Here is a 9,696-nt window from a genome sequence, read left to right as displayed (position 1 = left end):
GGAGATAGGATATGTTAACTTAAGAAAAGGACTTGTTGTAAAACGGAAAGCCAAAAACTACCATATATGCTCAATGTAAGCCAATTCTTTAATGTGAAAACAAAACACAAACCTTCTCTCCATTTGCAGTCAGCTTGGGAGCTAAGTGTTTGGCTGTTGAATTCTCTTTTCTCTGCTTCACCTGAGGGTAGAGTCCCCGCCTCCAGCCCCAGTTATGCTGTACAAACAGCCATCAGGCCTAAGGAATTGCACCTGGGGAAGGAACACAAAATGGGGTTCGATCCATCCATTCATGACATTGGGGGACCTGGCAGGATATGGCATGTTTTCTTATCAGTAAGACGATAAGGTCTGGGTACAGTGCGTAATGACACTCAGATTCCACTGGCAGAGACTTGCCTTCTGCCTCAGCCTCTCCTTCCTCTCCTTCTCTTCCAGGAGAAGCTGGCGACCCGACTAAATAAGCATCTCTCCTGCTCCCACCCCGCCTCTTCTTTCCCTGATGAGCTGGAACAGGAGCCACCAGAAGTGAAACATTGGCTCGATCTCTCAGCATCTAATATCCAATATAATCACAATATATAGTACAATGGCTAATAAAGCACTGAACATAATTTATTATACTAAAATATACATGCGTGCATTTAAAATAAGTGCCTGGGATTACATTTTGCTGAATTCCAATTTTAAACTCAGCATTGAATTTATGTTTTTTTTTGTTCTGGGTAATGACTGCATTAGCAAGACACGAATACTTTGATTCGTACTAATCTGTTTCTCTCAGGTGAAAATATTACTTTAAATTATTTCTCTCAAACTCACCCAGTCATCGGCACACATAATTTTAACAGGGTTAATTCTAATTAGCTCGATTTTAGGGAAAGATTTTTTGTGGCTTTGTAAGTCCTTTATTTTTTCTAAGAGCTCATTTTAAATTAAATTCATCTTTGTATACCTTTGCTATTAAAGTCTCCTCAGGTTGGTACAGGTAAGACCATCAAACTGATTGCTGACATCTAGAATATGGTCGTTCTTTTCATTTCCCCTAAGTTTTTCAGCACGTTCGTTCAGTAATATTTCCCAGCTGGTAAGGGACCCAGCTTCTGGAAGAGGAAAAAGCAAGAAACACAGCCTAGCTCCCCAGCTGCACGTTATTACGTTATTCCCAATTCACAGGAAATGAACAATCATTTAGTCTTGACAGGTACATCCAGAAACTCACTGTCTTCGTTTTCAACCTGAAAAACAAGCAGGGCCAGCAGAAGTTAAGCATTAGTCTTAAAGTATGCTTCATATTTTTTTGCCAACATTATGAGGATATCTTGTGAAAGCTTTTGAAAACACTCTGGGAAAATGCTGCCAACAGACTTAGAAACCTGGGAGGAAAAAATAATCATCTGAAATACTTTCTGTTCACGAAGATATGTAACTTAGTGGTCCCTTGTGAGCTGGTGAAGTTTAGACATATGTGACAGTAATTGGGGTGTAACCCAAATGGCTTTTTTAGTAGATGATTAGACTTAACACAAAACAAAGTTGTCATCAGTAAATGCTCCTGCAACTCAGTTCTAGAATGAACGAAAAGCAATTACAAATATGCTAGGAGTGGTTTTTTTCCCTTTCATCTTGATGGCTTTGTCCCTCGATGGAAAACACTTCCATTTTCTGAACATAGTTTTCCAAAGTAGAAATACTATCAACAGAGAATAATACTCCCATTTGGCTTGCAGGTTAAAATTCACAAAGCACTTCCAGAGATGTTCTTTTCCCCTCTCCACCTCTCCTCTGGTCATGGAGGCTGGCCTCCATCTTACAGACGACAAAATAGAGACACGAGGGCGGCTTCGCGGGCTGGCTAGAGTCACATTTCCTAAGTGGGAACGCCTGAACAGACAGCTGGTCCCCTGGCTCCTAGGCCAATGCTGTTTAGTCTAACTAGCTGAGGATTTTCAAACATTTACTTCAGCTTAAATCACTTGGCCCCCTATTATGGTCCATTTGTGTGTGTCAGTCTTTATCTCTGGACCTGAGTCAAACTTCACCCCTTCTCCCACCTCCTCTTGTTTCAGAAGGAAAAAATAAAAAAAGAAAAGCCTAAATATGGAACACATGTGCTTCTCATCCGGGCCATTTAGAGGGATGGAGAAGTCAGAATTGTCGCCGGCTCTTTGTCCTGTTGTTTCGGCATGCCCTTATACCTGGGTGCCACTGGCACTGCTACTGGCCCCAGTAGGACAGAGCCTACTGCATTCAAAATCAACCTTCCAGAGCGTGCCTCCACTCCAACTGTCATCTTTTTGGCTGCTCTGTGTTTTAGAGGTTTCCGTTACTGGTCTGTGAAAGATCTCCTTTTGTCTCTATTGAGGGTAGATTTGGAAGTGTGCAGTGAGAGGATAGTAGACCTCTTTTGGTAAAGACCCGGAATCTTCCAGCCACCTCTCCGACCGGACTGCAGTGGGCAGCCATGACTCATGCTGAGGTCATGCATTCCCAGGCAAAGTTTATGGTAACCTGGAGGCTGAGCTATTTGCAGGTGCCCTACATACTGAACATTCTGATGCTAACTCACCTCCACGTTGCACTGGCATCTTTTGAAGTGAAACTTCATGGGGTGAACAGGAAGACTACAACATTTTTATTATAGTTGGCTTCCTTTGCTGAATTAGCGTTTATATTTTCCCAGTAGAAATCCCCAAATTGAAAATATAGAGGTGTCAGCTAGCACCACTTTAGTTAAGGTTGTGTCAACATTTCCTATAAACCTTGTTTTTCTAGGGTTTATAACTAGACCATAAAAATTTGCTCAGCTCTGAAACTTGGCATAGAAAGTAAACTTGGGAGTGAATTTTGCAGAATTCGAAGAGGGAAAAATAAGTTCAGCTGTTTTTAACATGTGCCTGTTCTAAAATGGAAATGATTTTAAGATTCATTTTCTTATTTGTATGACTCAAATGGAGCTTCAGTTAAAAAACTCCTCAAGAGATTATTTCGTTAACATGGGCTAATTGCTCTTGTTAATTTTTAGAGACAACGTTAATGATTCAGGTATTTAACTCGAACCCACTGACTGTGCATCTGCAGGTACCGGTTTTCTCGGAGCAGTTAGCTGTGCATAATAACGTGCTTTGGCAAATCATTTGCACTCATTTTCATGCAGGAAACCACCAACATTTCAAAGGAATCCTTCTGATAAAAGGTTAATGAGTCGTTTCAAAATACATATTTGTTCAGGATAGCATCTTTCTATTTATCTTTATTAAATCTGTAGTTCACATTTATCTAATGATTCCCAAAAGCAGTTCATATGTTTGTATGAGGGAGAAACATCCAATCTTTCTGAAAATCTGTATTTTCTTGAGGGCGGGGCTGGTACCCTGCCTCCCAGCAGCTCACATATCCCTTTGGCCGTGCTGGCAGGGGACGTGTCTGTTGGAGGCAATTAGTCAACGTGTTGCCGTATGCTTGTGATACCCTGGCTTGCATGCGTCTGTCTGCCACTCTGGGAAGATGGCAGCCACCAGTGACAGGAGCATATAGCGGAAAGGAGAAAAATGCTGGACCCAAAACCAGAAGAACAGAATACTAGCACCCTCTCTGGTCCTTCATGTCTATCGACCTAGGAGAGGAGGTCCATAGTTCTGGGGAAATCAACACTCTGCTAACCTAGTAGAGTTAATGAGAGAAGCCACTGAATTCATTAAATATATGGAAGCACTTTTTAAACTGTAAAGTGCTATCCACATGAAAGGGGGTAGTACCTCAGCATCTGGTATCCATGGATACCTACTACAGTGTTGTGAGGGATGGAACAACATGCCCCCCTTTCAGCTGCTTCATGTGGAAAGGCCCTGGGCTTCCCAACGTAACAAACCGCAGCCACATGACCCGAACTGGGGTGTATTCTTCTAATTACAGATTTCTGCTTCCACTGCTCTAACTTAGCTGTTGCTGATCACTGACCACCTTTTTGAGTGGAGAATGTTCCAGAGTCTCTGCAGCTCATTTCCCATGGACATCAACCCCGTCTGGCCCCAGATGCCACCTTTGATGTCACCTCTTCCTGCCCCTCCGCCACCTCATCCCCATCCCCAACCTGCAGTATGACATCTGGTCCTTTTGCTAGTCGCAAAGGTACGGTTCTGGGTAGCTTTAGGTTTTCTCTGAGACTCTCCCGCTGCACCCTAGGGCTTCTTTCCTCAAGAAGAAACATGTTACACATCTTGGGCATAAGTGACCTGCATCTGTCCTGGGGAATATTCTGGCAGAGGGAGCTGTGAAATGCCATTTGTGTAGTCAGTCCCCAGATGGGCCCCACACTTGGTTTTATGGTCTATTGTCACCGTCCTGAAATTTTTAATACATTTTAACAAGGGGCCCCACATTTTCATTTTAGACTGCTCCCTGAAAAGTATGTAACAGAGTCTGGTCCTGATCTTCTGCTAGCTAGCCCAGAAAACTTCAACCTGGGATAATCCTGCTGTGTTGGAGCTGATCCTGACTGGGGCTGCTGAGACTGGAGGTCACCTACCTCAGACAGTGGAAGGATTTAGTGTAAGTTGCTGCCCCATTCTGGGCTGTTGTTTGTCTCCTGTCCTGGAACCCACCCTACACCTGCAGCCTGGGGAGTGGGTTTCTGCCTCAAGTCCTTGTGGAAACAAGCACACTCTTAGCTGGCTTCCCAGGAGCCAAACTCCCTTCACAGCACTCGCAGCCATTCTTCCAGAAGCCTGGATGCTCACGTGGGCGTTTGCAGTCTCCAGCGGAGTCCTATTCTGACATGAAGGAGACACTGTTCACCTTGGAGCAGCCAGTCTGGAACTGAGGACCTTCACATCTGCATGCAGCCCCCTGGGTGCCACCTGTATAACCAACCAGGACTAACTGAACACTAACCACGTGTCAGGCACTACGTGCGCACCAGGGACAGGTCAGTGAGCAAGACAGAGACGTCCCTGCCCCTGGGGAGTTCACATCCTAGTGAGAGAAGACAGACAATGAATGTAATAAATGAGTAAATTCATGGTTTTAAAAACGAATGGTACTATAAAAAAAAATAGACAGAAGGGTAAGGAGAAAGGGCAGGCTGGGGGCGGTTTGCCTTAGGAAGGGAAAAGCTGATCCAAGATTTCAAGGAGTTGAGGATGTTAGAGCTATGAATTTCGGGGTCGGGGGAGCATTGTCAACGGAAGGTACAGCTACTGCAGAGGCCTAACAGGCAGCAAGCAGGGCTGACTGGGAGCAGGCAGGAGGAATGTGGCTGGAGCAGAAGAGAGAGGGAGGAGGTGAGGCCAGACCAGGGGCAGGGGCAGGGGCAGGCGAGTCCTGCAGGGGTTTTCAGGCCAGCCTGGAGCAGCAGTGACAGGATCTGTTTCAAAAGGATCACTTGGGCTGCGGTGCAAGGACAGACTGTAGGAGGGCAAGCGTGGAAGCAGAAAGACCAGCCAGAAAGCTAATCAATAATCCAGAGGAAAAATGCTCATGACTGCGGAGGGTAGATTCAGGTCTCCGAGCTCCTTTAAATGCTGGAATTCAGGCTGTTGACTCCTGTTCTCACACTCAGGCGGCCTCAGAGGCGGTTCTGCCCCGGCCCCCACAGCAGCTGCAGCCTCATCTCTTCCTACTTCTTCCTCACACCCTTACGGTGTGGAGGCCTCAGCAGCCTTTGCAGCTAAATCCACTCAAGAAAAAGGCCTGGCAGAGCATCGCCTTGGCTACACAGTCTTAAAAAAAAAAAAAAAATGCTGGCTTTGAGCTGGGGATTTTTTTGAAATTCACAGTTGGGGGAGGGCTTCACACTTCATTCTTCCTTAAGGCCCCTCCAGGCCTGTATATGCCTCCCCCAGCCCCTCACTTCCAGCAGCTGCATCTGGACTGTTTGGCTCACCCATAAGCTTGCTTTCAAATGAGCCCCCGTGGACATTAACTCAAGTCAGTAAAACACCTTTGCAGGCAGTAAAACATGTATCCCTCTGTGGCTAGAAAGCTCAATGGGCAAGAAAGGCCAGTGGATAGTGCCTACAGGGCAGGAGGAACCAGGCTCAGTGGGCACACCTGGCCTGTAGGTCACAGGTGAGTGAGGAAGAAGGCAGTGTCGAGAAGGCCTATATGTCTCCCTTCTGTTCATCTTTTTTTCCTTCCAGTATGTTATTGTATCCGTTAAGGAAAATGAAATCTTTCACACCAATCCCACCTTGGGTCCAGAATCGAATAAGAAAATCGTGAAAGTGCTTTGTAAACATGAAAGCACTCTCTTAAATTAAGGTAGCATCATTATCTGGGAAAACAGTCTCCAGCGTTCTCCTCTAGTGTTTGGAAATGCCATGTTGAATACCTTCCAAACAATTAAATCCCATCAAGCTGTTCAAATTGTCGTGTCCTAATAATCCGCCCAGACTCTCAGCGGCCTCCCTCCCGGGGCTGCTTGGATGCAGGTTGCCTCCGTTTTCAGCTCTCTGCAGGGAGTCTGGGTGGTGGAACAGGCTGGACACTGGGCCAAAAGTCAGAACAGAACGCCTGCTAAGCTCCTGAACCTGGGCGAGTCACTTAACCTCTCAGAGGTTCAGTTTTTGTTTGTTTGTTTGAAGTGCCCTACCTACTTCACAGGGTATGGTATAAGCATATGAAAGAATCCATATGAAAATCCTCTATAAATCGGACAACACAACGCAATGCGAGTCAGCCACCACGAAGGTTGATCCGGCTGCAGATGGAACCACAATGTTACGTGCATCAGCATTTCTTTCTCAGCAATTCCAAGACCCGAGCAAATTAAATATAGATGATTTAGGGACCTCCCTGCCTTCTACTTCTTAAGATATTTTTTTTCAATGTGCTTGTTTAGAAACACAAGAAAGCCAGGTTGCTGAATCATACTGCTCATCAAAGTCTGAGTAATCTCAAATGAGAAACACCGTGTCACAGGTCACTGAGTCATTGGCGGTAATGAATAGGAGCTAATGAATTCCACAGATTAGCAGCAAGTGAAAGAAAGGAGAAAAAACCTCAATGGTTAAAACCTGAATAAACAGTGTTACAAAATGACGACTATGTGAGGGGTTATGGGTTCTGTTGTACAGTAATGGCTGGCCTGCTAATTAGTGTGTTTAAAAACATCGTACACAGGAGTTCTATTTTTCCCCAATCATGAGGGGCTTTCAGGGGTGGGGGTTGGTTTGGAGAACCAACACACTGTAGGATCTTGGAACCGCTCTTCCTTGTCACAGTGACCCATTTATTAACGGGTTCCACCCCACCCCCTACTCCCAGCATGGCATCTCCGAATCTCAGGAGGTAGTTGTCACTCAGGTAGATACTGGTCACCTTGCTGGCTAAAAGGTGCACACTGTAAAAATCCTGCACTGCAAGATGGTTGGGTCTTGTGAACATGTCAGGAGGCCCTCACTCTCTCAAAATAGCAAGATGAGGAACAGCAGGGCGTATCATAGAAAGCACTGGCCATGGAGCACCGTAGCCCTGGCTCCGGCCCTGGCTCCTGCTCCTACTATATAACTGTCATGGAATCGCCAGGGGCCCCTGATTCCTCACCTGTGAAAACAGCTTTGTAATGGATCAGGGTGAGCTTTAGACAGGACGCTGTGTGCGAGCGCTTCGGGCATATGCACAGCCAATGTATACTGAGTGCTTGCCATGTGCTAATCACTTTTACATGGGTTATTCTATTTAATTTTCCAATAGCTCTACAAGCTAGGTGCTAATCCCACCTTGATTTGTCAGAAGAATCTGCATTGGAGACAACCTACATTGTCCCCACTCGGTACTCTACACCCCTAGTTCACCAAAGTCCTGTTCTTCTTTAATGAAAATATATCCTTTCAGTTAAGAATACCCAAATATTCTTGGAAATGTCTATATCTTCCTCAGTGGCCACATAGCCACGAAAGGATTTCCTCTGCCTGTGGAATTTCAGAGGATTTCTCTCTTAGGCGCATAATAGTATGTACTTGCTCTGGCAACATAGGAAGGTTCTCTTAGTTAATAATTAGCTTGTTACAAAGTAAGTGCTCTACGGGTACTGATCCTCAAAACTCTCCGTGAGGTAGACTGTTATTATCTTCACTTTATAGATGAGACCAGGGCACAGGAAGTTTAGGTGATACGCCCAAAGTCACACAGCCCATTCCTGGCAGAACTGGGACTTGGGCCCAGGCAGCTCTTCCTTGCTGCCATTAGTCCGCTTCCCGAGAAGACACCGGGCAGAGGGAATGTACTCCCTCCACCCCACCCACCTCTGAATGGCCCGGGCCCCTGACTGCACGGCTACAAAAAGGTCTCAGAAAAACGTGCCATGTGCACCCGTCAAACTACCACCCAGAGCCACAATGTATCAGGTCTGCTTCACGGAGTCGGAGTCGTGAGAAGAAATAGGTCATCTTCCTTCTTGTGCCTTTTAACGCAGGAGCAGAAACTGAATTGAAAACATTTTATTCTCATACGACTTTGCTAGAAGTAGCCTATCTAGGGGAGTTTCTTTGGGATTTTATTTTGGGTTATACTAAAGGATATCTTGACTACAAATTTGGCCTTGGGACATCATTTAGTATGCAGGTCTGTTCAGATATCCAGAGTCGAGATTTTAGTTTCTGGTAGAAAACTGGACACTCTTTTAAGGGAAAACTGGATTGAGCTTCCCCCTACTAAATTGGCATCCTTCACACCAACCTTTTAACACTCTCTGAGGAAACCTTCTAGTGGCCTAATAAAATCATTACTGTGATGATGGACTATACACTTATGGAAATCAAGGTGATTTTATTAAGAGACATTTTGCTGTATATAGGGAGTTAGATGGTACAAGTAATTTAAAATAACAAAGGTTCTCATTTTGTCCCAGAATTGGCTCCCACTGCTGATTCAGCTTTGGAACGGGTACGTGTTGAACAAAGGAAGGAAGCAGAGGGCATTTTAACATCACCTGGAGGTTGGGGCCCTCCGAAGTCAATGGGAGCCCTGTCTGCAGAGACGCTACTACACCATTACGGTCCTAATGGTATTATTTTCTTTGGCCATTAGTGTGCGCTGCCCAAATCACTGCAAAATACTAACAGCAGCTCTCTGCGGTTCTCCTGAGTAATGCGCCTGTGAAAATTCACCTCCAGCTTCCAAATCAAGCTGTTCTAGGACCCCTGTGGCAAGTGTGCATCCTCTAATGCTCTCCTGTGTGTCAGGAGCTTCTCAGAAAAAGAAGTGATTCCGAGGAACAGAAGCGAAAGGAGGGTTCACCTTCTGGGAAGATCCTGCTTAGCTGTGAAAAAGTCGTCCTCGGGGTACGGCCAAGCCAGGGTTGGGGGCTGTGTCAAAGCAGAGGCCACTGGGTGGGTACCAGGCCTGGGAGAGGCAGGCAGGAGAATGTGGTTCACAGTATCTGAGGTACAAACCAGGAGTCAGGCAGATCTGGGTGGAACAGCAGCCAGTTCTCAGAGACCAGGCCAGGCGGAGGTCACGGGGAAGGGACTGCCTGTTGGCCAGGAGGTTTCACAGAGGGAGGTGTGACTAGAGATTTATCATCCTACTGTTCATGTTTCTGTTAAGTTGCTCCTGGAAGTTGAAGTTTTATTTTCCATGAACCCAGTCATTGACAGGATCTCACTCTGAGCCAGCTGATAACCAGGAACTGCAAGGTTGCTATCTGCTAACTTTGAGCATCACTACACATGACCTCCGATGCGGAACTCATCC

The sequence above is a fragment of the Pteropus vampyrus genome, unplaced genomic scaffold (assembly GCF_000151845.1).
Source record: "Pteropus vampyrus isolate Shadow unplaced genomic scaffold, Pvam_2.0 Scaffold150, whole genome shotgun sequence".
In the NCBI taxonomy this organism is placed as follows: Eukaryota; Metazoa; Chordata; class Mammalia; order Chiroptera; family Pteropodidae; genus Pteropus; species Pteropus vampyrus.
This window is presented reverse-complemented; position numbering follows the sequence as displayed.